This window comes from Pseudophryne corroboree, chromosome 1, assembly GCF_028390025.1.
Source record: "Pseudophryne corroboree isolate aPseCor3 chromosome 1, aPseCor3.hap2, whole genome shotgun sequence".
Classification (NCBI taxonomy): Eukaryota; Metazoa; Chordata; class Amphibia; order Anura; family Myobatrachidae; genus Pseudophryne; species Pseudophryne corroboree.
In genome coordinates this window covers 974,765,997-974,793,699 of record NC_086444.1, presented here as the reverse complement: position 1 = coordinate 974,793,699, position 27,703 = coordinate 974,765,997, and the positions used below count along the sequence as shown (strand labels likewise).

At 43.4% G+C, this 27,703-nt stretch overlaps 1 protein-coding gene and 1 pseudogene across 1 annotated transcript in view; both read right to left on the bottom strand.

Moving 5' to 3' along the window:
• The window catches only part of DCHS2 (dachsous cadherin-related 2), a 402,858-nt gene that overhangs the window by 101,824 nt on the left and 273,331 nt on the right, over positions 1 to 27,703 (bottom strand). The gene's annotated exons all lie outside the window — the stretch shown is intronic.
• LOC134933316 (5S ribosomal RNA) lies at positions 1,515 to 1,633 on the bottom strand (annotated as a pseudogene).

The window sequence follows — 27,703 nt, the reverse complement described above, 5'->3', positions numbered from 1 at the left end:
GTACCCCATGGAGAGATGGTTCAGCGTTGCAGATCTCACTTTGTGCGCTCTCTGTGTGACAGTCTGACTGCCCTCAGTTAGATGTGCTCACTCCAGAGGCTCCCCCCAGAAATGAACTGTGCCCGATGAAATGCGGGGTCCGCTGTGTTGGTATTCTGCTGCAATACAGGTGTTGGTGCCGTCACTATAGTGGCTCCCTCCAGCAGTAGTTGTACACAGTTCCCATGCTGTATGGGGTCCGCTGTGCCTGGTTCCTGTTACCAGACAGGTGGAAGTGCCGTAACTGCTGTGACTCCTTTCAACAGTGCGGATCCTCAGCGGCACCGAGCAGTACTAGTACAGATCAGGATGACACGGCAGGGCATGATGTACAGTATACATAATAAAACTGTAATAGAAGGGGCATTATTTTTTGGCAGGCAGGTTGCTGTGTCGGTTGTGGTGCTCCTACATGTGGGTATAACATGGTGCACACTATGACCCGGGATGGTACTGAGTTATATCATCCACTGTAATGGAAGGGGCATTATTACTATTAATATTATTACCAGGCAGGTTTCTGTGTGGCTTCTGGTGCTGCTACATGTGGGTATAACTTGGTGCATAGTGTGCACCAAGTTATACCCACATGTACAGTAGCTGCACCAAAAGACACACAGCAATTTGCTTGGTAATAATAATAGTAATAATGCCCCTTCCATTACAGTGATCTGATATAACCCAGTGCCATCCCGGGTCATAGTGTGCACTAAGTTATACCCACATGTAGCAGCACCACAAGCCACACAGCAACCTGCCTGCCAAAAATAATGCCCCTTCTATTACAATGTTATTATGTATACTGCACATCATGCCCTGCCGTGTCATCCTGATCTGTACTAGTACTGCTCGGTGCCGCTGAGGATCCGCACTGTTGAAAGGAGTATGTACAGCTCAGGATAACACTGTATGGCATACAGCAACAGCAAGAGACAGGGGATGGGCAGGGCCTGGGCCACAGCGCAGCGCCCCGACGCCTGACGTCAGCACCACAACGGGCCTGGACCAAGTGACAGGGTAAGGGGGGCCGGGGGAGAATGTTGGTGCGGCCGACAGCATTAATTAATTTTTTTAGTTAATTAGCGGCCGAGAGGAGTGGGTAGTTTAGACAGCATTAACAGGTGCTGCGGCTCGTTTTTTTTGCGCCTCTGACCCTTGGGGCCCCTCTGACCCTTGGGGCCCGGGACGAGTGTCCCCTTTGACCCCCCCTGTCGCCGGGCCTGCTCCTGACCAGTACAGATATTCTGTATTAATGAGACCAACCAAGGAGGTCAGTATTGTGTCTTAGAGGACCACTTAGATTGGGTTAATACTAAGCAATTAGCTATTCACCCGTTAATCCATTTTACACAAATTGGAAATGTCTATGTTGGCGTGACCTGAACGCTGGTAAAGGTAAAGAAAATGTTAGAAAGAACAAATAGTGGTGATACTGCTGTTGGTGTTCACCCTTCAAAAGAAGGGGAATAGTCCCTACTCTACAACACCGGGTATTCCCAGGGAGTCTCCTCTCAAGGTACTGACCCGGCCCGACGCTGTTTGGCTTCCAAGATCGGACGAGATCGGGCATTAGCAGCGTGGTATGATAGTAGAGAGGCTATCTACCAATGAGAGTGCACCTATATAGGAATGGTAAGAAGAAGACATTTTAGAAAAGATGAGGCTATTTAGTGTGTGGATCCGCTTTCCACGTTAGGCAGGGTAAAACAATTGCCACTCAGTGGCGTAGTAAACCCTGGATCGTGGATGAGAGTCCACAGAAAAATAGTGAGCAATGGAAAAGAGAAGAAAGAAATATAAGAAGGATTTTATGCTGATTCGGATTCAGCTATTGGGAGGTGTCCCTGGGGAGAGACCAAATCGCAAAATATGAAGCGTCAGGTGAGTTTGTGAACCCAAACATAAATCACATATACATTCCTGTTGTGCAAAAGACACTCATGAGTACAGTGGCAGAAAATCATTACTTTGGGTAAGGGATGACACCAACCTATCAAGTGTACCACACTAAAAAAATTGAACAGTGTGCAACGAATAGGTCTAACCTGCAATCTATAGGATTAATAGGCTGTAATATGCACAGAAAATCCCAACTGCATAGTGTGCAGTATTGTTTGGTGTGCCCAGGGCGATAGGCACATATAGCAGAGGTAATTCAAACCTAAAGAAATATATATATGAAAAAATGATACTCAAAGTGTCAGGTTCAGGAGACAGGTGGCAGTAAACAATCCTCCAAGGAAGGGTCTCATTGTAAAGTCCGTGGAAAACGGATCCCGGAAGTGAACAAGCCCGGACGGGCGAAACGCGTTTTCCACGGACTTTACAATGAGACCCTTCCCCCTGAGAATCTGTTATCATTAAACAAATGTCCTATTCATTATAGCAGCAAAGTTAACACTAAAAGCAAATAAAACATAATTTACTAACTACTGTTAAAATCAATAGTAAAATATGTCCAGTTGCAGGTTTACTAATTGCATTGAATCATGTTGGGGGAGATGTATCATATATTGTAGAGAGATAACGTGGAGAGAGATAAAGTACCATTTTTCAAACATAGCCTGTAACACTTCAGTTAGAAGCTTATTGGTTGGCAATTCATCTCTCGCCTCTTTATCTCTCTCCAATTAAAACATACTGCCTGTGCATAGCATATATAAGCCAACCATCCTTTATAATGCATACATTTCAATATTTAACAAAATTAAATAAATAATGCATGCTGTATTTGGTACAGGACTGTTACATACTGTTACTATAGATTAGATAATACAAATAACGGGCCCGATTCAGTAAGGATTGCAAATTCTGCTAATTAACAGAATTTGCAATCCTTTGGATCAAAAGCTGGGGGCTGCCCATCGCAGGGCAAGTCCGCCCAGCGTGCTGACGGCTTACTCCCCCCCCCCCCCCCGTGATGAAGCAGAAATTGTGATCGCATCGCAATTTTCTGCTTCATTGCACAAATTAGGGATGCCTTAGCTGCCATGATCCCGATCTCGACGGCTGCGTGTGACGTTGTGCAGCCACCGCGATCACGCCCCCGCCACACCCCCGTTCACGCTGCACCACCGCCCCCTGTTTGGTCGCCTCCACCCCCGCAACGTTCTGTCTCCTCCCTGGAAATGGAGCGTTGCCCGCCCACCCTGCCCCATGGCCGCCTCTGCTGATTGACAGGCAGAGGCGATCACATTTCCTGCACCCCCCCACCCCCCCTCCCCAGCAGAAAATGCAGGCACATGCACAGGTCAGGCGCTACACATGTACCTGCATCTTTTTCTCATTTTTTGCAGTTGGATCGCACACTGCGATCAAAACTGAATCAACTCCAATGTCTTTAAGTTAATTATTTGCAAATAATTATTAATTCCCACTAAAGAATACAATCAAAACATTTTGTTATTTTGTAGCTAGCGTTGGGAATCACTATCCTCTTATTTGTACAATAATTGTAGTGAGAATTGAATGCTTAACCTGAAAACTAAGGATTTCATTCAGGATTTGCTATTCAGTGTAACTCAGAATAAGGGATTCATTATTATAAATTTCAGTTTTCACATTTATTTAAAAAATAAAAATAAAAAATAAATAAAAAACAGGATAAAGGGAATGCTGAGACAAATACATTTATTACCTTGCCATTATATGAATGCTAGGACTTTGCTCAGAAAGCAATCTACAGTAGATGTTGGTTACTGCATTCTGCTGTAATTACATTAAAGTGATTCCCTCATTAAGTTAATCACTTGGATCAATAACTTGTCCTTCAACTTCTTCCCCACTCTCCCCTCTCCCCCTCCCAATCAGATCCTCTCCTCCTAATCCAGCATAACATCAGTTACCATAACTAGCACCAGAGCAGTTTCTATTTTTCCATTGTCCTAAACCCTAAATCTTTACCTTGGCAGAGTAATTGTCACTGGAACACTACAATTACATATACTACTGTAGTTGTTTGTTTGAGGGTTGTTATTTATGTTATAGATACATACAGAACTGCATACTACAGCCCACCCTTCTGGCCACAGCTCTGCTCTCAGAAGAATAGTGCTGGGTACTTTTCTGAGAACACCAGAGTCCAACACAGGGAAGATCAGATTGGGCTGTTATATACTGTTCTACGTGGTCAGTTCAATTAGATACGCATCTGCAAAAAGCACACTCACATCACAAAACTTTGCATACATCGCGTAAAGCACACACCTGCACAATGAGAGATTCAATTAGAAATGGTGTTTTGCAAGACTTAAACCGGGTACACACTAGAGCAGGCATGTCCAAACTGCGGCTCTCCAGCTGTTGTGAAACTACATATCCCAGCATGCCCTGACACAGTTTTGCTGTCAGAGAATGCTAAAGCTGTGTCAGGGCATGCTGGGATGTGTAGTTTCTCAATAGCTGGAGGGCCACAGTTTGGACATGCCTGCTCTAGAGTGATGTGGGTACAATATGCAGTTTCCTAATGACATATTGCCTACATCGCTTAGTGCACAGGTTCTCAAACTCGGTCCTCAGGACCCCACATAGTCCATGTTTTGCACGTCACCTGTAGATTTTTATAATGTGACAGTTGGTGATACACAGTGCAGCTGCTGGGTGACATAGAAAACATGAACCGTGTGGGGTCCTGAGGACCGAGTTTGAGAACCACTGGCTTAGTGTGTACGGGAGATTGCTCGTTCCCACGGACGCTAGCGATGGACGCTTGGTTGTATGTTATGCACATAACACTAAGCATTGAAAAAGTTTCTCCCATCAATACATCTCTACAAAACTGACCAACATTACATACCCCATTTCTGAGCTTTTTAGCTAAATTCACCTGAAAACTGACAAATTTCTACTATTTAAACCCCCAAGTGCACAATTATTAATTAGGAGGGGTGCACCAGAGGTTCTGTACTGTGTCCCAACATTTTTACCATAAAATAAAGATTATCCCAAACTTGTCAGCTGCTCAGTGTGCACAACAAAACTGTGAATTTGCTGTGAAAACATTGCAATAGCACATTTGGAATTAAATTGCAAAGGCAATTCCTTGTTTGAAATTGCTGTGATAAGGTCTTGCAGTTCCCAACTTGCAGCTGAGACGAGTGAAACTTTGGCTTTGTAATTGGTGTGTACAGTATACAGTATCTCAATTTCTGCAAGTCTAAATGATGCATTGTGGAATATGTTGCATACAGGTGTTGGTGGACAGATTGCTACTGTAATATTACCTCAAGATGGTATTAACTCCTTTGCTGCTGAGGGCTCTCTTACCCTTGTGCTGAGGTCATTTTCCAACACTATTGCTCATCACGTTCCAACAGCTACATCACTGATTTATTAATGCAGCACACAAACAAATTATTCCTATTTATTTTTCAGAAGACTTTGTATGACTATTAAGGTTTTTACTTATTCTAACATGTATAGTCATTTTTTTTAAACAAATGGACAAAGAAGTGTATTTTATTAATAAATGAGGCCAATTGCGTATCTAGAGAGGAGGGGACCCGTGTGCTGTCTCCGTGTGTGGGCCCCCTCCTCTCCCGTAGCCAGCAGCGATGTTAGTGCTCTGAGTGCTAGAGACTCTAACACAGTGCCAGAGACTACAGCATTTGCACAGGTCTCTGGAAAAATGGCGCGGCGGACATTTTCTCAGAGACCTGCGTATGTGCTGTAGACTCTGGCTCTGTGCCAGAGTCTTTAGTCTTTCTTACCGCTAACAAGAACAGTGAGTGCTTCCGGCTACGGGAGAGGAAGGGGCCCACACACAGAGACCGATGGACACGAGAAAGGTAAGTATAGAAGAAATGGGTGCAGTGTGTGCGGTGTGGGCCCTCTCTGGACCCAGGGGCCCATATGCACCGCACACACTGCTCCCATTACAGATATGCCACTGAATGAGGCCTAAAAGATGCAATGTGTTTAGAAGGGTAACTTCAGTAGAGACTGCATGGGAAGGGAAGGAGAACTGCAGGAGAGGGTGGTAGGAGGTGTGATCAACGTTACAACCAGAATGGCACGATCGTTCACGTGACTGCCGGCATCCTGGCCGTCGGGATATCATATCACACACAAAGTACTAACCAATTAGTTCCTGTCATTTTACAGGCTGTGTTTGAAAAATGACAGAAGCTGTCTGGTTGGTATTTATCTACAACCTTTGCTAAATCCACCCCCTCCAAGAAAAAAAATTATTTTCAAATAGAGGACCTAGGGGGACATTTACTAAGCAGTGATAAGAGCGGAGAAGTGAGCCAGTGGAGAAGTTGCCCATGGCAACCAATCAGCACTGAAGTAACATCTATCATTTGCATACTATGAAATGATACAGAGCTGCTGATTGGTTGATGGGGCAACTTCTCCACTTGCTCACTTCTTAGTAAATGTCCCCACTAGAATCTTAGCTAACACATGAAAAAAAACTCACTCCATTTCAAGTTTTATGCTTAATGACAAATATTCGTATGTGAGACTGAAAACGATTCAAACTGTATATTAAAATATACTCTGTATCAAAAAAAACATGTACATGTAAAGCTGATCAATTCTGGGCACCACACTTTATAAGCACTTTTGATACTATTCACTACATGCATGTAAAATAATAGTGAAAACTCTCAAAATAAGCCTATTTCCTTTTTGAGCAACATTTTAATTGTGTGTCAAAACTTAACAACAAAGCAAATAAACATCTGTTTTTGTTTTAGTAGAAAAAAGTTTTGTATGTCTAACTTTGTCACTATAAAATATTAATTGTAATATTCAGAATGCAGATGAAATTAATGCTCATAATATTTTGAAGTTCTCATTAAAGCTTTTTTTTTAATTGTGATAAACTGCTAGCAGCAATACTAGTATCATCATTGCAGTGTTGTTGCTTTTTGAACCTAAGTTAATTAAACGGTATAATTGTCATGCTTTTTAATCAGACATACACATGCATGCTGAATCCTTTGCCTAATTGACAATCAGCTTTCCATAGATTATGTTAAGGAAGGATGCGGGAATAAGTGTTTTGACGTTTCTAAGTACTATGTTTTGCTTGTGTTTTATTCCATAATTCTTCTTTCCAATCACACTGCAATAAAAATGTATCCAGGTAAACAAGTCGGGATATTTTTTTCCCTCAGACGTAATGTGCCATTTTTGTGACAGTGAAAAAACAGTGGGTTGGTTTTAGAAGCATGCCCAAGGTCAGGAGCTTATTTGTACCTTTGATGAAATAATACAAAACAGCATGTTTTTTGGCGTACTGAACTGTAACCAAAGTCGTGTAGCTATCATCTAACGTCTTCAGCTGTTTCTTATTAAATACATCATATTTTTGCCTAATGGAAAAACAAGCAGGATCAAGCACTCAAGTTTTGAGTTAAGTTTAGCTTCAAAACATATCCACCGCAAAGGTTTATATATAACTCAAATATTTAAACGAGTCATGCTGTGCCAAGTGATCTTATTATAGAACGCCATTAACAAAAGTAAAATATAAATAAGCCAATGTGTTTGTTTCAAACTTTTTATGCATCAAAAGCCCAACACACATTGAATAAGCCAATTGTTCGGAAATGACTCTCAAAGGAACAAGATCCCCGAAGGAGTACAGCAGTCCTTCTACTAGAGAACATGTTATCCTGCATTACGTTCATAGGGGGTAATTCAGAGTTGATCGCAGCAGCAAATTTGTTAGCAGTTGGGCAAAACCATGTGCACTGCAGGGGAGGCAGATATAAAATGTGCAGAAAGAGATAGATTTGGGTATGGTGTGTTCAAACTGAAATCTAAATTGCAATGTAAAAATAAAGCAGCCAGTATTTACCCTGCACAGAAACAAAATAACCCACCCAAATCTAACTCTCTCTGCAAATGCTATATCTGCCTCCCCTGCAGTGCACATTGTTTTGCCCAACTGCTAACAAATTTGCTGCTGCGATCAACTCTGAATTACCCCCATAGTCCTCTACTAACGTCTAAGGAGAGATATCAATGCTTGTGCATTTAAAATACCATTGTTCCTAGCAATATGACATATGCCTACAACAGCATACATTTAGCTACATTTGGGGCAGATTTATTAATGGGTGATATCCTTGCTATCATTGATAAATGATAAATCAATGATAAATGGTGCTCAATCAGCTCATAAGTTTGATTTTTCAAACACGTGACAGGAACTGATTGGCTGGAGCATCATTTATCATTTGTAATGATGACTGTTAACAAGAATATCACTTGCTGATAAATCTGCCCACTGTTGTGTTTTATGAATATGGTTTATTCACCAGAATATGGTTTATTATTGTTAGCTGGAAAGGGATAGTGATCTCCCTACAACTGTTCCATCTGAGCTGAATGTTGTGGATATTATATTATTTAAATGTATGCATGATAGGAAGATTCATTGCATGGGGTTACACTGCCCAGAAGGGTAAACCTCGGTGAATAGCAATGAGCTATTGGTGTATAGGTGGCCAATGTCACAGATAGGTATTCTGTGATAGATGCTTTTCCAAAATGTCTTCAAAATGCAATATCTACTTTAAATAAACACAAATAATAATGTTAAGAAGTGTAGGCGAGCTCTTAAATTCTAGTACTTATTTGTCAGGTAGTGTGGTTGACTTGACATTTTCCATTGGGTCTACATATGTGGCCCCCTAGGTTCCACCTTTATCTTTGAGAAACTCCTATTCACACTATAAGATTGGAGAACCAATATTGAGATTTCATGCAGACTCTGCCTGTTCCACTGCAAATCTCACCGCAATTTTTCTTACCTCTGTTTATAAGGTGACTTCTTGTAAAGAATCAACTTGTGCAGCTTTAACTTTATATTTTGCTTAACCTTTATATTTTATGTTCAAATTTAATTAAAAGGCTGAAGGCTTAATGGGTTTTCCATAACAAACATACTGTATTTCCTTTTTTGATAATCATGCTTATGTCTGTATCCTGTTTATTCTATCAATTGTACTATTTACCATTCCCATGATGTAACGTTTCTGCATAAACCATCAGACCATCACATGAAATTATCAAACATATTCAGTCAAGCCATTCCCACGGATATACCTATGCCGTTTTCTGTGCAATTGTCTCTCTATCACAATTTAGAGAACGGTATCAAGCAAGTGCTTGCTGATATTTGTAATTTGTATAAAAATATCTAAGGAATTAAGCAATATCTCATTTCAATTTTAACCACATGTTTTAAAACTTTCCTTAAACCACATGTTATATATGGTCGTGACAAATGACAGCGATCCATTAATAAATCACATACATAAACAGTTATGCATATGTCACAGATAGTGATTCCTACAAGCATACACTGTCTAAACTTGATATGAACAAATGTCTAACGCTTACAAAGTTTTCAAAATGTTAGCAATGTGCCTAAAGAGGAAACTCAGAGTAAAGTCACTTGTTTAAGATGACCTATGAACATAACGAGATGCAGTTAAATTGCCGGCAGTCGGGATCCCGGCGGTCAGGGTACTGACACTGGTTTCCTGATTGCTGACAATGCCGCCAGCTGGAATCCCGTCTTACAGGGACTATTTCCACTCATGTCCACGACAACCATAGAGTGGGAATAGAACCTGTGGCAAGCGCAGTGAGCCCCGCAAGGGGCTTTCTAGCGCTCACTCCGCTGCCGGCATACTGACGGTTGAGATTCCGATGTCTGTATACTTATGGCCGGCATCCCGACCATTGGTAATTCATACCGATCCCAACAGAACCGATATCCCATTATTAAAGTAATGTAAGCAAAGATGGGCGGTATGTAATGCCGCCCGAGTTCGGCGGCCGTCCGGTATGCTGGCCGAACTCGGATGTTTTTTTAAAGGGGCAATCGTTTACAAGGCAATACCATGCCTTGTAAGTGATTCTCCTTTAAAAAAATGTTCGAGTTCAGCCGGCATCCCGCATGGTCGCAGAACTCAGTCAGCATTCCATCCCGCCTGATGATGTATTTTTCATGTAGTTGGTATAAACAATAGTTCCAAAATCGAATACGCTTTCCTTTTTCCTTGACGTATTCTTTGAAATGTTAGGCAGCTGGCAAAAGAAAATGAACTGCATCTTTATGGGCATAGGGGTCATTTTGCAAAAATAGCATTTCAACCTGATCAAAACAAAAGCCACAATAGTGGTTCCATTCTTTGATTGTATGTCTACTGGCTATCCCCATTACCGAGACACTCATGCACACTTCACCTGGAGTCTGGTATTAGTAGAAGAGGAGAAGAATGTCAAACCTGTTATGTTAAACAGTGGCATTATTATACGTTGGCTGCAGAAAACTTCCTATTTTTCCATCAGAATTTGGCCTTAAGAGTTCCATGTGGAATTCCCTTTTTTGGTTTTTATATATATATATATATTTGGAAAACATTTCATGTGAGAACACTAGAAGCCATTTTGTGTGGGTTCCAAAATAGTGGATTTCAGGACAAGGCAACTTGCAGCAATATAACAGGAAAAACATTGTTTTATACTCAAAATGTTTTTCTGTGAATTGTCTTTCAGATTGGATTAGAAGTAACTGACCTTAAAATAAACCCAGTCATCTGGTCAGACCACTACTCCCTTTGGTTCTCAGTTGCGACCCCTCAAATAAGATCTCTGCCCGTGGCGTTGACCAGGTATTGTCCAAGGAGGGGTATGACTCCCCAGGTTCTTGCAGCAAATCTGGATCTCTCTGCTATACTGGGTGCCTGTGAAGATCCCTGTTCCTTAGTCCGTTATTATAATAGGGATATTATGGCTGCAATTGATATTATCGCCCCTGTGCGTATAAGACCTCGTTAACCACAACGTCGAGCTCCCTGTTTCGACAACAGTGTTAGTAAGCTCAAGTAAAGGGGGCGTAGACTGGAAAGACAATGGAGGAAGACTAACCTAGTGGATGACAAAATAAAACTAATAAAGCATAACAAAGAATATCAATCGACAATCACCCGTAAGAAATCACAGTTCCTGTGAAATGAGATCACGGCAGCAAACTATAGGCCAGCTCAACTTTTCCGCACAGTGGAGATGCTTTGCAAGCCATCATGCCTGCAGACTGATGAAACTCTCTACCAGGCAAGATGCAACGAGTTTGCAAACTTCTTTGCAGATAAAATATCCACCATCCGGGCTGGAACCTCCACAGTGCCATCAAAGGAGTGCCAAACTACAAAGCCTGCCAATTTAAGCCACCTGCCTACATGGACCAGCTTTGACCCAGTGGATGTAAAGGACATTGCTGAGATTGCTCGGATTTTGCGTCCCACCACCTGTGATCTGGACCCTGCCTCAACCAAGCTTCTAATAGGTTGTATGGATATAATTGATCCTGTCTTTTCAAAAATTGTTCAATGCTCTTTACAGACAGGCATTTTTCCTGGACCCCTAAAGGAAGCAATTGTTAGACCTCTTCTTAAAAAACCTAATTTAGATCCCGACTGAATGACCAACTACAGACCGGTATCAAACCTTCCTTTTCTAGGAAAGGTTATTGAGAAAGTGGTTGCAAATCAACTGGAAACCCGCCTGACAACCCATGATATTTATGATCCATTCCAATCAGGATTCAGGAGAAGACATAGCACTGAAACAGCCCTGGTATGTGTGTTAAAACTTAAATGATCTTCTGATAGCAAGAGACAGAGGTGACCGTTTAATATTAATCCTTCTGGATCTCTCTGCAGCATTTGATACCGTGGACCATGGGTTTCTGATTAAGCGATTGATACATTTTTGTGGACTGGATGGCACAGTCCTGAGCTGGTTCAAATCATTTCTCACAGGCAGGTTACAGAGAGTATCGTCTGGAGTATACTCATCACCATCAGTGCCATTGCCATGTGGTGTCCCACAAGGTTCTATACTATCTCCCATGCTTTTTGCAGTATACATGCTCCCGCTGTGTGAAATAATCAGGCGCCATGGCCTGGTCTACCACTCCTATGCAGATGATACACAACTGTACTTGTCCTTTGCTCCGGTCACTGATAACCCAATAGCAACCCTAAATGGCTGTCTAGCTGAGCTCCAGGAGTGGATGAGTGCCAGTTGGCTGCGACTGAACCCGGATAAAACAGAGGTCCTTATGATAGGACTGCAACATCAAAGGACAAGAGTGCAGCATAGCCAACCAACTGGACTTACACTCGGGGATTCAGAATTACAAACCACTGATCGTGTGCGAAATCTTGGCGTTGTCCTGGATGGTGCTTGACACTAAAACATCAGATATCAGCCGCAATCAAATCCTCATTCTTTCACCAGAGGAACATAGCCAGAATCAAGCACTTAATTCCCTCAGATTATCTGTCAAAAGTCATACATGCATTTGTATCATCTCGATTAGACTACTGTAATGCCCTCTACCTTGGTCTCCCAGCAAAAGAATTGCACTTACAGCTGGTGCAAAACACAGCTGCCAGGCTGTTAACCAACCAGCCCCACTCTAGCCACATAACACCCATCCTCTACTCCCTTCACTGGCTGCCTGTAAGATGGCGAATCATCTTCAAGATTGGCTTACTGAGTTTCAAAGCACTACATGACCAGGGCCCAAGGTACCTGAAGCAGCTTCTGATTCCATACTGCCCCATTCGATTACTGCAATCTATAGATGAAGGACTTTTAGCAGTACCTAGAATCTCCCGTAATTCATCTGGGGGTCGAGCTTTTAGTCATGTGGCACCGACTCTATGGGACTCACTGCCCCGCACAGTGCGAGAGGCCCCAACTAAAGAATCCTTCAAAAGTAGACTCAATACTTTCCTGTTTACTCAAGCATTTTCATAATGTCCCTTTAGTATCTACATGCTCTGTATTTTATGAAAAGCTGTTCTGTACTTCATTACTTTCTGTACTATATTATGCTATGTATCTGTTAAGCGCCTTGAGTCCTACTGGAGAAAGAGCGCTATAAAATAAAATTATTATTATTACATGTACAGTAGAAAGTGTTGTTTATTCGCATAGTATACAGCAAGTTGTTATCTAATACAATGGACATTACAGTGCTCCACACATTCATGCAAACATATAACATCACCTAACATTTTTAGCACTTTTTCTCCACCAAGGACACTTTCCGCCACTCCCCCTCCTCCAATCCATTTCTCCGCTCAGCTCTCCTTTTTCCACCCAGCTCTATCATTTGTTCTATATGCTCTCACTCCCTTATTTTTATCTCCTTCACAGCACTCTCTGGTATATATTTACTAAAGTGTGTGTTTATAGAAGCACATGTGTTGCCGATAGCAACCAATTATATTCTAGCTATTAACTTCTAGAAAGTGCTAGATAAATAAGTAGAATCTGTTTGGTTGCTATTGGCAATATCTCCACTTCAATAGACCTGCTCTTTAGTAAATATACCCCTCTGTCTCTATCTCTAAAATCTCTTTTGACCAAATTATGGGGGTAATTCCAAGTTGATCGCAGCAGGATTTTTTTTAGCAATTGGGCAAAACCATGTGCACTGCAGGGGGGGGGGCAGATATAACATGTGCAGAAAGAGTTAGATTTGGGTGGGTTATTTTGTTTCTGTGCAGGGTAAATACTGGCTACTTTATTTTTACACTGCAAATTAGATTGCAGATGAACACACCCCACCCAATCTAACTCTCTCTGCACATGTTATATCTGCCTCCCCTGCAGTGCACATGGTTTTGCCCAATTGCTAACAAAAATCCTGCTGCAATCAACTTGGAATTACCCCCTTTGAGTCTACTTGCATCATGAAGATAAGCAAGAAAACTAAAGTGTAGTGTCCCTAAAACACAGACAATTTTGCCATCGCACTCATTGCAATATTTGACTCAATTATTCCTCTAATAGCGCCAATAGGGCTTTATTTAGTTTCCTACGGACCTGCGGCGCAAAGCGCAAAGTACCAGTGTCCAACGGTCTGCAACAGTGGATGCTAGGCAGCATTGCACTGTCAGTGATTGACAGTCTGATACTGTTTGGGGAAAGCATCAGCCTCCGTTTAAAAAAAAAAGGGGGCATGTTGTCGCTGTTGCGGGGAAAGAACGAGGCCAGGATCTTTGTCGGAGGACAATGATTTCTTGGCCTCTTGGTAGCACTTGTGGCGGACAGCTTGCGTGACTCCTTGGATCACGCAGCTGGTCGATGGTGTTGCATATGATCCGATACTGCATCCTTAGATGCAGCTCAGATCAATAATGTATCAGGAGGCGTGACGCCCCCTGCTTCATTACCATATTAGTGATGTCACTGCCGCTTCCATGTAAGCAGCAGCGACAGCAACTCCAAATACATCTGAATCAGGCCCATAATTCTTGCAGATTCACATCCGTTTTTCATGAAAGATGGGGAACATTGGATTAATGTTTAAGACAAAGATATGAAAAAGTAAAGTCTTACTGTGTGCAGATTCTTTTTATGGTCTCTGCCAATGGGATATGCAGAAATACTGATAACCAATCTTCAGGGCCGGAGCAAGATCTCTCTGCACCCTAGGCAAACCTTCAGCCTAGTGCCCCCTAACCTGCTAGTCCCACACACACCACCTGAATGGGAGATAGCAGGTGGCCACTAAGGGGGCTGTGGTGAATTGCATCATTATACATACATACACGGACAGAATACCGACAGTGGCATCCCGAGCACCATAATAACGTAATTTTACATTAAATGAATTAACCTTACTCCTTATCCTATCCCTCCCTCCCTGTAGCCTAAATACTAACTTTCAGGATCCTGGCTTTCGGGATTCTGGCATCGGTGTCAGGATTCTGGAGCCAGTATTTTAAAACACCAGCATCTGGACCACCGGGATGCCATCTACATCCTGTAAAATTGTATGTGTTTAGATGTGTATACGCACAGACATACATATATTTGTATGCTCCTTATTGTGTTCAATCCCCCCATCTTTAAGTTCATTACTGACCGCATACAGAGACATCCTTCAGTTTTTTGCTAGATGAATTGAGTGGTGCCCTCCAGTGGACGGCGCCCCTAGGTAGCCGCCCAAAGCTGCCTAATGGTAGAGCCGGCCATGCCAATCTTTCAAAAACATAATATTCCCAGCAGCCAATAATAGCTACCGAGTTGACTTCTCTGTTTCTGCTGCTATCACAACAATAGCTGTACACCTCAACCTGCTGCCTAGATTTCCTTGACTCTGAACTGTCCTTTGTTCCCCACATTCAGTCTGTATCCAAATCTGGTTTAATACATCTAAGAAATAAATGCAAAATATGCCCATATCTCACACAATACCCTGCAAAAACTCTAATTCATTCTGTCATTATTTCTCACTTAGATTATTGCAAAAGTCTCCTTACTGGTCTTACCCTAAACAAGTTTCACCCTACAATCTATTTTTAAATGCAGCAGCTAGACAGATATTCTTTGCTAAATAATCTACTGCTGCTCCGCTCTGTCAGTACATACATTGGTTTCCTGTTTTGCATTTAATACAATATAAAATACTTACACATAAGACTATCAACCAATCTACAACAACATACGTCGCTTTGTTTATCTCAAAATATCTCCCAGTTTGACATCTCTGCTTTTTGCAAAATGTTTGTCTCTCATCCACACTCATCACCGTCTCACATCGATGGTTGCAAGGCTTTTTGAGAAATGCCCTTCCATGCACAAGACTTTCTACTAGTCTCCAAACCTTCAATGACTGCCTGAAAATTCACCTCTTCAGACAAGCTAATCAAATTCCCAGAAACACCTACAGTACATAACCTCCAAAAGCTGTCCTACCCAATTACTTACTCTCCACACTGTTCACACATAGTGTTCTCTTTATACACTTACACATCCCGCTGACCAATACTGCTGTGTGTCTGGTTCATACTGTACAACCAACCAGGAACCTCCGTCTGGAACAATATGCAGTATGTAGCACTTATGTATCTTTAGATTAAAACCTTGCGAGCAAGGCCCTCTTACCTCTTTCTCTGCATGTTATTTCTCTTGCCTGTTTTATTACCGTTTTGTTCCCAATTGTAATATCATTGTACTGGGCTTGATTCAGAAGTGGACAGAGATGCACATAGCACAAAGTGTCGATATTAGGTACTATGCGCACATGCAGGATCTGTACTGCACATTAGCAGTACGGGTCTGCAACGTCTGTAGCAGATCGGCTGAAGACTGCCAATGATTTACAGTCTGTTGTCATTCGGGTGTTAGAGTGGGCATCTAATTGGAGCCATTTCCCAAAACAGAGTGTCATCTCCATTTTGGGGAATTGACAAAGCTAGCATCTTTGCTGAAAGATACACTGTTCTCTCTGTTGTATCTGCGATGGCTGTCTTACGTAACTCTATGGGGGTCCGAAGATGCAGCACATGGAAGAAGGAGGCATCAAACACCTCCTGTTGCATGAACATATCAGTGATCCCTGCAGCTTCCATGAAAGCAGCAGCAATTTCACCTCCGTCCAAATCTGAATCAGGCCCAATAGAATATGCTACTGCTATATAAGTAACTGTTATTAAATAAATCACCAAACTCTGCGGGGTCCATACGGAGTGTACCCTCTTGAGCCCTAGAAAGAACCATGGGAGGAGCTACTGTGATTGGCATGTATAGCACTGTTTCGGCCATTTTGTTTTGCACTGCAGCCATGATTTTACATCCACGGTACTCTATTATTGCTCATGGGGACAACTGGAAACTCCCACTAAGTGCACACTTAAATCAAGGCATATAATACTAGCACATAGGATTTTACTCTTCATCTGTTTAGAGCTTCATAAATGAGGCGCTGCCTGTGTAGACTTCATTTCAATAATCCCTCTTTTAGCTCACTTAGAACTCTGTTCAGCACACAGTAAATCTAGGAGTGTGATGGATACACTTTAAAGAAGTTGCTGAAAACTAAAGCAATTTGTTATTAAACTATGCGAGTTGTCCAATTCTAAGTACAAAACCCCCCTCACATCTGGCCGCCCAAACCAACACTCCACGTTCCATTACTCTTTGTTGTTTTGCCTTTTTTCGACTCTACATTTTGTGAGCATCTTTTTATATTCAAACAACTATTTCAAAGTGACAGTCCTGTTTCTTCTTTTCTAGCTGTATGGAATTGTAACAAATGTGACCATGTCTACTACAAGTCATGCAACATAACAATTTATCACTTGTAATTAACATTCCTTTACTTATTGCAGTTCAATGTGCTAGTAATTAAATATGAAATAGTGTGTTTTAAATCATCACAATGGTAATATAAATAGCATAATGTTGCATGAAATGTTACTCGTTAGAAATTGCACAATGAAAAGTTATTTTCCAAATGTGTTTATTGGTGAATATATTTGGGAAAACTCACAATTCAGCACTGAGTATTATTATATATTTTATTAGGGAGACCTTGGTTTTCTTTCATCTGTGACAAAATATATTTTGTTTTAGACAGCTGGTACTATATTTGTAATTGTATGTCCCTATGTACCAGGGTTGCACTGGTCCACAGGGGTACAGGTGATATATATTAGAGATGAGCGGGTTCGGTTCCTCTGAATCCGAACCCGCCCGAACTTCAGGTTTTTTACACGGGTCCGAGCAGGCTCGGATCTTCCCGCCTTGCTCGGCTAACCCGAGCGCGCCCGAACGTCATCATCACGCTGTCGGATTCTCGCGAGGCTCGGATTCTATCGCGAGACTCGGATTCTATATAAGGAGCCGCGCGTCGCCGCCATTTTCACACGTGCATTGAGAGTCATAGGGAGAGGACGTGGCTGGAGTCCTCTCCGTTTAGAGAAGAGAGAGACACAGTATTTTCGGGGAGCATTATTAGGAGGAGTACTACTGTATACTACTATACTACTTGCTGAAGTGATATATAGATTAGATAGTGTGACTGTAAGTGTATTATCTGACTTGTGGGGGAGACACTGACAGTGGGGAGCAGTTAGAGTCTGAGAGCAGGACTCAGGAGTACATATAACGTACAGTGCACACTTTTGCTGCCAGAGTCAGTGCCACACTGCCATTGTTGTGACCACACTGACCACCAGTATAATAATATATTTTGTGATTGTCTGCTTAGGCCTCGGAGTACTAGTTGCAAGTTGCAACGTGACCTGTCCTGAAGTGACCACCAGTTTAATAATCAATCACCACCAGTTTAATATATATATATATATATATAATTGTATATAATATATATATATATATATAATATTGTATACCACCTACCCGTGGTTTTTTTTTTTTTCATTCTTCTTTATACATACTACTATAGTAGCTTACTGTAGCAGTCTGCGGTGCTGTGCTGACCTGACAGTGTCCAGCAGGTCCGTCATCAGTCATTACATAATAAATATATATAGTACCTGTCCGGCTGCAGTACTAGTGATATTATATTGATTTCATCTCATTATCAATAATTTATCATCCAGTCTAGACTCTATATTAGCAGCAGACACAGTACGTTAGTCCACGGCTGTAGCTACCTCTGTGTCGGCACTCGGCAGTCCATCCATAATTGTATACCACCTACCCGTGGTTTTTTTTCTTTCTTTCTTCTTTGTACATACTACTATAGAGTATAGTAGCTTACTGTAGCAGTCTGCGGTGCTGCTGAGCTGACAGTGTCCAGCAGGTCCGTCATCAGTCATCATTACCTAATAAATATATTATCTACCTGTCCGGCTCCAGTACTAGTGATATTATATATACATATATATATTGATTTCATCTCATTATCAATCATCCAGTCTATATTAGCAGCAGACACAGTACGTTAGTCCACGGCTGTAGCTACCTCTGTGTCGGCACTCAGCAGTCCATCCATAATTGTATACCACCTACCCGTGGTTTTTTTTTTTTCGTTCTTCTTTGTACATACTACTATAGTATAGTAGCTTACTGTAGCAGTCTGCGGTGCTGCTGAGCTGACAGTGTCCAGCAGGTCCATCATCAGTCATCATTACCTAATAAATATATTATCTACCTGTCCGGCTGCAGTACTAGTGATATTATATATACATACATATATATATTGATTTCATCTCATTATCAATCATCCAGTCTATATTAGCAGCAGACACAGTACGTTAGTCCACGGCTGTAGCTACCTCTGTGTCGGCACTCGGCAGTCCATCCATAATTGTATACCACCTACCCGTGGTTTTTTTTTTTCTTTCTTCTTTGTACATACTACTATAGAGTATAGTAGCTTACTGTAGCAGTCTGCGGTGCTGCTGAGCTGACAGTGTCCAGCAGGTCCGTCATCAGTCATCATTACCTAATAAATATATTATCTACCTGTCCGGCTGCAGTACTAGTGATATTATATATACATACATATATATATTGATTTCATCTCATTATCAATCATCCAGTCTATATTAGCAGCAGACACAGTACGTTAGTCCACGGCTGTAGCTACCTCTGTGTCGGCACTCAGCAGTCCATCCATAATTGTATACCATCTACCCGTGGTTTTTTTTTTTCGTTCTTCTTTGTACATACTACTATAGTATAGTAGCTTACTGTAGCAGTCTGCGGTGCTGCTGAGCTGACAGTGTCCAGCAGGTCCGTCATCAGTCATCATTACCTAATAAATATATTATCTACCTGTCCGGCTGCAGTACTAGTGATATTATATATACATACATATATATATTGATTTCATCTCATTATCAATCATCCAGTCTATATTAGCAGCAGACACAGTACGTTAGTCCACGGCTGTAGCTACCTCTGTGTCGGCACTCGGCAGTCCATCCATAATTGTATACCACCTACCAGTGGTTTTTTTTTTTTCTTTCTTCTTTGTACATACTACTATAGAGTATAGTAGCTTACTGTAGCAGTCTGCGGTGCTGCTGAGCTGACAGTGTCCAGCAGGTCCGTCATCAGTCATCATTACCTAATAAATATATTATCTACCTGTCCGGCTGCAGTACTAGTGATATTATATATACATACATATATATATTGATTTCATCTCATTATCAATCATCCAGTCTATATTAGCAGCAGACACAGTACGTTAGTCCACGGCTGTAGCTACCTCTGTGTCGGCACTCGGCAGTCCATCCATAATTGTATACCACCTACCCGTGGTTTTTTTTTTTCTTTCTTCTTTGTACATACTACTATAGAGTATAGTAGCTTACTGTAGCAGTCTGCGGTGCTGCTAAGCTGACAGTGTCCAGCAGGTCCGTCATCAGTCATCATTACCTAATAAATATATTATCTACCTGTCCGGCTGCAGTACTAGTGATATTATATATACATACATATATATATTGATTTCATCTCATTATCAATCATCCAGTCTATATTAGCAGCAGACACAGTACGTTAGTCCACAGCTGTAGCTACCTCTGTGTCGGCACTCAGCAGTCCATCCATAATTGTATACCACCTACCCGTGGTTTTTTTTTTTTCGTTCTTCTTTGTACATACTACTATAGTATAGTAGCTTACTGTAGCAGTCTGCGGTGCTGCTGAGCTGACAGTGTCCAGCAGGTCCGTCATCAGTCATCATTACCTAATAAATATATTATCTACCTGTCCGGCTGCAGTACTAGTGATATTATATATACATACATATATATATTGATTTCATCTCATTATCAATCATCCAGTCTATATTAGCAGCAGACAAAGTACGTTAGTCCACGGCTGTAGCTACCTCTGTGTCGGCACTCGGCAGTCCATCCATAATTGTATACCACCTACCCGTGGTTTTTTTTTTTTCTTCTTTGTACATACTACTATAGAGTATAGTAGCTTACTGTAGCAGTCTGCGGTGCTGCTGAGCTGACAGTGTACAGCAGGTCCGTCATCAGTCATCATTACCTAATAAATATATTATCTACCTGTCCGGCTGCAGTACTAGTGATATTATATATACATACATATATATATTGATTTCATCTCATTATCAATCATCCAGTCTATATTAGCAGCAGACACAGTACGTTAGTCCACGGCTGTAGCTACCTCTGTGTCGCCACTCGGCAGTCCATCCATAAGTATACTAGTATCCATCCATCTCCATTGTTTACCTGAGGTGCCTTTTAGTTGTGCCTATTAAAATATGGAGAACAAAAATGTTGAGGTTCCAAAATTAGGGAAAGATCAAGATCCACTTCCACCTCGTGCTGAAGCTGCTGCCACTAGTCATGGCCGAGACGATGAAATGCCAGCAACGTCGTCTGCCAAGGCCGATGCCCAATGTCATAGTACAGAGCATGTCAAATCCAAAACACCAAATATCAGTAAAAAAAGGACTCCAAAACCTAAAATAAAATTGTCGGAGGAGAAGCGTAAACTTGCCAATATGCCATTTACCACACGGAGTGGCAAGGAACGGCTGAGGCCCTGGCCTATGTTCATGGCTAGTGGTTCAGCTTCACATGAGGATGGAAGCACTCAGCCTCTCGCTAGAAAACTGAAAAGACTCAAGCTGGCAAAAGCACCGCAAAGAACTGTGCGTTCTTCGAAATCCCAAATCCACAAGGAGAGTCCAATTGTGTCGGTTGCGATGCCTGACCTTCCCAACACTGGACGTGAAGAGCATGCGCCTTCCACCATTTGCACGCCCCCTGCAAGTGCTGGAAGGAGCACCCGCAGTCCAGTTCCTGATAGTCAGATTGAAGATGTCAGTGTTGAAGTACACCAGGATGAGGAGGATATGGGTGTTGCTGGCGCTGGGGAGGAAATTGACCAGGAGGATTCTGATTGTGAGGTGGTTTGTTTAAGTCAGGCACCCGGGGAGACACCTGTTGTCCGTGGGAGGAATATGGCCACTGACATGCCTGGTAAAAATACCAAAAAAATCAGCTCTTCGGTGTGGAAGTATTTCAACAGAAATGCGGACAACAGGTGTCAAGCCGTGTGTTGCCTTTGTCAAGCTGTAATAAGTAGGGGTAAGGACGTTAACCACCTCGGAACATCCTCCCTTATACGTCACCTGCAGCGCATTCATAATAAGTCAGTGACAAGTTCAAAAACTTTGGGTGACAGCGGAAGCAGTCCACTGACCAGTAAATCCCTTCCTCTTGTAACCAAGCTCACGCAAACCACCCCACCAACTCCCTCAGTGTCAATTTCCTCCTTCCCCAGGAATGCCAATAGTCCTGCAGGCCATGTCACTGGCAATTCTGACGATTCCTCTCCTGCCTGGGATTCCTCCGATGCATCCTTGCGTGTAACGCCTACTGCTGCTGGCGCTGCTGTTGTTGCTGCTGGGAGTCGATGGTCATCCCAGAGGGGAAGTCGTAAGACGACTTTTACTACTTCCACCAAGCAATTGACTGTCCAACAGTCCTTTGCGAGGAAGATGAAATATCACAGCAGTCATCCTACTGCAAAGCGGATAACTGAGGCCTTGGCATCCTGGGTGGTGAGAAACGTGGTTCCGGTATCCATCATTACTGCAGAGCCAACTAGAGACTTGTTGGAGGTACTGTGTCCCCGGTACCAAATACCATCTAGGTTCCATTTCTCTAGGCAGGCGATACCAAAAATGTACACAGACCTCAGAAAAAGAGTCACCAGTGTCCTAAAAAATGCAGCTGTACCCAATGTCCACTTAACCACGGACATGTGGACAAGTGGAGCAGGGCAGGGTCAGGACTATATGACTGTGACAGCCCACTGGGTAGATGTATGGACTCCCGCCGCAAGAACAGCAGCGGCGGCACCAGTAGCAGCATCTCGCAAACGCCAACTCTTTCCTAGGCAGGCTACGCTTTGTATCACCGGTTTCCAGAATACGCACACAGCTGAAAACCTCTTACGGCAACTGAGGAAGATCATCGCGGAATGGCTTACCCCAATTGGACTCTCCTGTGGATTTGTAGCATCGGACAACGCCAGCAATATTGTGTGTGCATTAAATATGGGCAAATTCCAGCACGTCCCATGTTTTGCACATACCTTGAATTTGGTGGTGCAGAATTATTTAAAAAACGACAGGGGCGTGCAAGAGATGCTGTCGGTGGCCAGAAGAATTGCGGGACACTTTCGGCGTACAGGCACCAAGTACAGAAGACTGGAGCACCACCAAAAACGACTGAACCTGCCCTGCCATCATCTGAAGCAAGAAGTGGTAACGAGGTGGAATTCAACCCTCTATATGCTTCAGAGGTTGGAGGAGCAGCAAAAGGCCATTCAAGCCTATACAATTGAGCACGATATAGGAGGTGGAATGCACCTGTCTCAAGCGCAGTGGAGAATGATTTCAACGTTGTGCAAGGTTCTGATGCCCTTTGAACTTGCCACACGTGAAGTCAGTTCAGACACTGCCAGCCTGAGTCAGGTCATTCCCCTCATCAGGCTTTTGCAGAAGAAGCTGGAGACATTGAAGGAGGAGCTAACACGGAGCGATTCCGCTAGGCATGTGGGACTTGTGGATGGAGCCCTTAATTCGCTTAACAAGGATTCACGGGTGGTCAATCTGTTGAAATCAGAGCACTACATTTTGGCCACCGTGCTCGATCCTAGATTTAAAGCCTACCTTGGATCTCTCTTTCCGGCAGACACAAGTCTGCTGGGGTTGAAAGACCTGCTGGTGAGAAAATTGTCAAGTCAAGTGGAACGCGACCTGTCAACATCTCCTCCTTCACATTCTCCCGCAACTGGGGGTGCGAGGAAAAGGCTCAGAATTCCGAGCCCACCCGCTGGCGGTGATGCAGGGCAGTCTGGAGCGACTGCTGATGCTGACATCTGGTCCGGACTGAAGGACCTGACAACGATTACGGACATGTCGTCTACTGTCACTGCATATGATTCTCTCAACATTGAAAGAATGGTGGAGGATTATATGAGTGACCGCATCCAAGTAGGCACGTCACACAGTCCGTACTTATACTGGCAGGAAAAAGAGGCAATTTGGAGGCCCTTGCACAAACTGGCTTTATTCTACCTAAGTTGCCCTCCCACAAGTGTGTACTCCGAAAGAGTGTTTAGTGCCGCCGCTCACCTTGTCAGCAATCGGCGTACGAGGTTACATACAGAAAATGTGGAGAAGATGATGTTCATTAAAATGAATTATAATCAATTCCTCCGTGGAGACATTGACCAGCAGCAATTGCCTCCACAAAGTACACAGGGAGCTGAGATGGTGGATTCCAGTGGGGACGAATTGATAATCTGTGAGGAGGGGGATGTACACGGTGATATATCGGAGGATGATGATGAGGTGGACATCTTGCCTCTGTAGAGCCAGTTTGTGCAAGGAGAGATTAATTGCTTCTTTTTTGGTGGGGGTCCAAACCAACCCGTCATTTCAGTCACAGTCGTGTGGCAGACCCTGTCACTGAAATGATGGGTTGGTTAAAGTGTGCATGTCCTGTTTATACAACATAAGGGTGGGTGGGAGGGCCCAAGGACAATTCCATCTTGCACCTCTTTTTTCTTTAATTTTTCTTTGCGTCATGTGCTGTTTGGGGAGGGTTTTTTGGAAGGGACATCCTGCGTGACACTGCAGTGCCACTCCTAGATGGGCCCGGTGTTTGTGTCGGCCACTAGGGTCGCTTATCTTACTCACACAGCTACCTCATTGCGCCTCTTTTTTTCTTTGCGTCATGTGCTGTTTGGGGAGGGTTTTTTGGAAGGGACATCCTGCGTGACACTGCAGTGCCACTCCTAGATGGGCCCGGTGTTTGTGTCGGCCACTAGGGTCGCTTATCTTACTCACACAGCTACCTCATTGCGCCTCTTTTTTTCTTTGCGTCATGTGCTGTTTGGGGAGGGTTTTTTGGAAGGGACATCCTGCGTGACACTGCAGTGCCACTCCTAGATGGGCCCGGTGTTTGTGTCGGCCACTAGGGTCGCTTATCTTACTCACACAGCTACCTCATTGCGCCTCTTTTTTTCTTTGCGTCATGTGCTGTTTGGGGAGGGTTTTTTGGAAGGGACATCCTGCGTGACACTGCAGTGCCACTCCTAGATGGGCCCGGTGTTTGTGTCGGCCACTAGGGTCGCTTATCTTACTCACACAGCTACCTCATTGCGCCTCTTTTTTTCTTTGCGTCATGTGCTGTTTGGGGAGGGTTTTTTGGAAGGGCATCCTGCGTGACACTGCAGTGCCACTCCTAGATGGGCCCGGTGTTTGTGTCGGCCACTAGGGTCGCTTATCTTACTCACACAGCTACCTCATTGCGCCTCTTTTTTTCTTTGCGTCATGTGCTGTTTGGGGAGGGTTTTTTGGAAGGGACATCCTGCGTGACACTGCAGTGCCACTCCTAGATGGGCCCGGTGTTTGTGTCGGCCACTAGGGTCGCTTATCTTACTCACACAGCTACCTCATTGCGCCTCTTTTTTTCTTTGCGTCATGTGCTGTTTGGGGAGGGTTTTTTGGAAGGGACATCCTGCGTGACACTGCAGTGCCACTCCTAGATGGGCCCGGTGTTTGTGTCGGCCACTAGGGTCGCTTATCTTACTCACACAGCTACCTCATTGCGCCTCTTTTTTTCTTTGCGTCATGTGCTGTTTGGGGAGGGTTTTTTGGAAGGGACATCCTGCGTGACACTGCAGTGCCACTCCTAGATGGGCCCGGTGTTTGTGTCGGCCACTAGGGTCGCTTATCTTACTCACACAGCTACCTCATTGCGCCTCTTTTTTTCTTTGCGTCATGTGCTGTTTGGGGAGGGTTTTTTGGAAGGGACATCCTGCGTGACACTGCAGTGCCACTCCTAGATGGGCCCGGTGTTTGTGTCGGCCACTAGGGTCGCTTATCTTACTCACACAGCTACCTCATTGCGCCTCTTTTTTTCTTTGCGTCATGTGCTGTTTGGGGAGGGTTTTTTGGAAGGGACATCCTGCGTGACACTGCAGTGACACTCCTAGATGGGCCCGGTGTTTGTGTCGGCCACTAGGGTCGCTTAGCTTAGTCATCCAGCGACCTAGGTGCAAATTTTAGGACTAAAAATAATATTGTGAGGTGTGAGGTATTCAGAATAGACTGAAAATGAGTGTAAATTATGGTTTTTGAGGTTAATAATACTTTGGGATCAAAATGACCCCCAAATTCTATGATTTAAGCTGTTTTTTAGTGTTTTTTGAAAAAAACACCCGAATCCAAAACACACCCGAATCCGACAAAAAAAATTCGGTGAGGTTTTGCCAAAACGCGGTCGAACCCAAAACACGGCCGCGGAACCGAACCCAAAACCAAAACACAAAACCCGAAAAATTTCCGGCGCTCATCTCTAATATATATATATATATATATATATATATTATTTTTTTTCAAGGGGCCCAGCCTATGCACTCTCTAATGGTCAGACAAACCAATGTGCTGGCTGGCCACACCCCCTCTGGAGACTGGCCACACCCATAAACATGGGCCCCTACCACTGTATTTCCCTCAGTGGGCCCTTCATGCCCCAGTCCGACACTGCTATGTACTACAACTCGGTTATTCAAAAATGTACTGTAAACAACATTAGTTTCATACAGTCTGTTTATCAAATAGAAATAGGAGTTGTGTCGCCACCTGATTCCTTATAATCATCCTTTTTGGGGATGGTATCGGGATCCCGGCGCTTGGGATGCTGGCAGTCAAAATACAGACACGGCATCCCGCCGCTCAATATCCCGACACGAAGGGGATTAGTAGACTAGCCCTTATCCCCAACCCCCCTAATCCTCCTTACCCTCAGCCTGACCCTAACCCTCCCACCCCTGCAGCCTAACCCAAACCCTCCCTGGTGGTGCCTAAGCCTACTCTGTTGGGATGCTGCCGTTAGGATTCTGACTACCGGGATCCCCAACAGGATTCCATTTCTTGATGTAGTGTTCTGGATAATGGCCCTCATTCCGAGTTGATCGGTCGCAAGGCGAATTTAGCAGAGTTACACACGCTAAGCCGCCGCCTACTGGGAGTGAATCTTAGCTTCTTAAAATTGCGACCGATGTATTCGCAATATTGCGATTACTAACTACTTAGCAGTTTCAGAGTAGCTCCAGACTTACTCTGCCTGTGCGATCAGTTCAGTGCTTGTCGTTCCTGGTTGACGTCACAAACACACCCAGCGTTCGCCCAGGCACTCCCACCGTTTCTCCGGCCACTCCTGCGTTTTTTCCGGAAACGGTAGCGTTTTCAGCCACACGCCCCTGAAACGCCGTGTTTCCGCCCAGTAACACCCATTTCCTGTCAATCACATTACGATCGCCGGAGCGAAGAAAAAGCCGTGAGTAAAAATACTTTCTTCATAGTAAAGTTACTTGGCGCAGTCGCAGTGCGAACATTGCGCATGCGTACTAAGCGGATTTTCACTGCGATGCGATGAAAAATACCGAGCGAACAACTCGGAATGAGGGCCAATGTGTCTGACATTGGGATATTTGTGCCTGGTTTATTATTGCGCAGTTAAGTTGTGTTATTGGAAACAACATCATTACTACGATCAGATATTGGTGCGCTATGTGTACCATTAGCTTGGGGTCTATTTTTACATCATTGCTTTGTGGCCATAACTGTAATTATGGAATTTCTCATATCCCATGGCTATAGCCAACATTTCTTTCACAATTTATGCATAATTAACCTGTGGTGATATTAATTTTGGGCTTCACCCTTCTGTGGAATTCTATCCCCTCACTCAGGGGTATATCTACCCATTGGCCAGGATGGCACTCGCCAGGGGCGCCAGCCAAGGAGGGGGCGCCACCTGGCAGTGCGACCCTCGGTCAATGGGAGGAA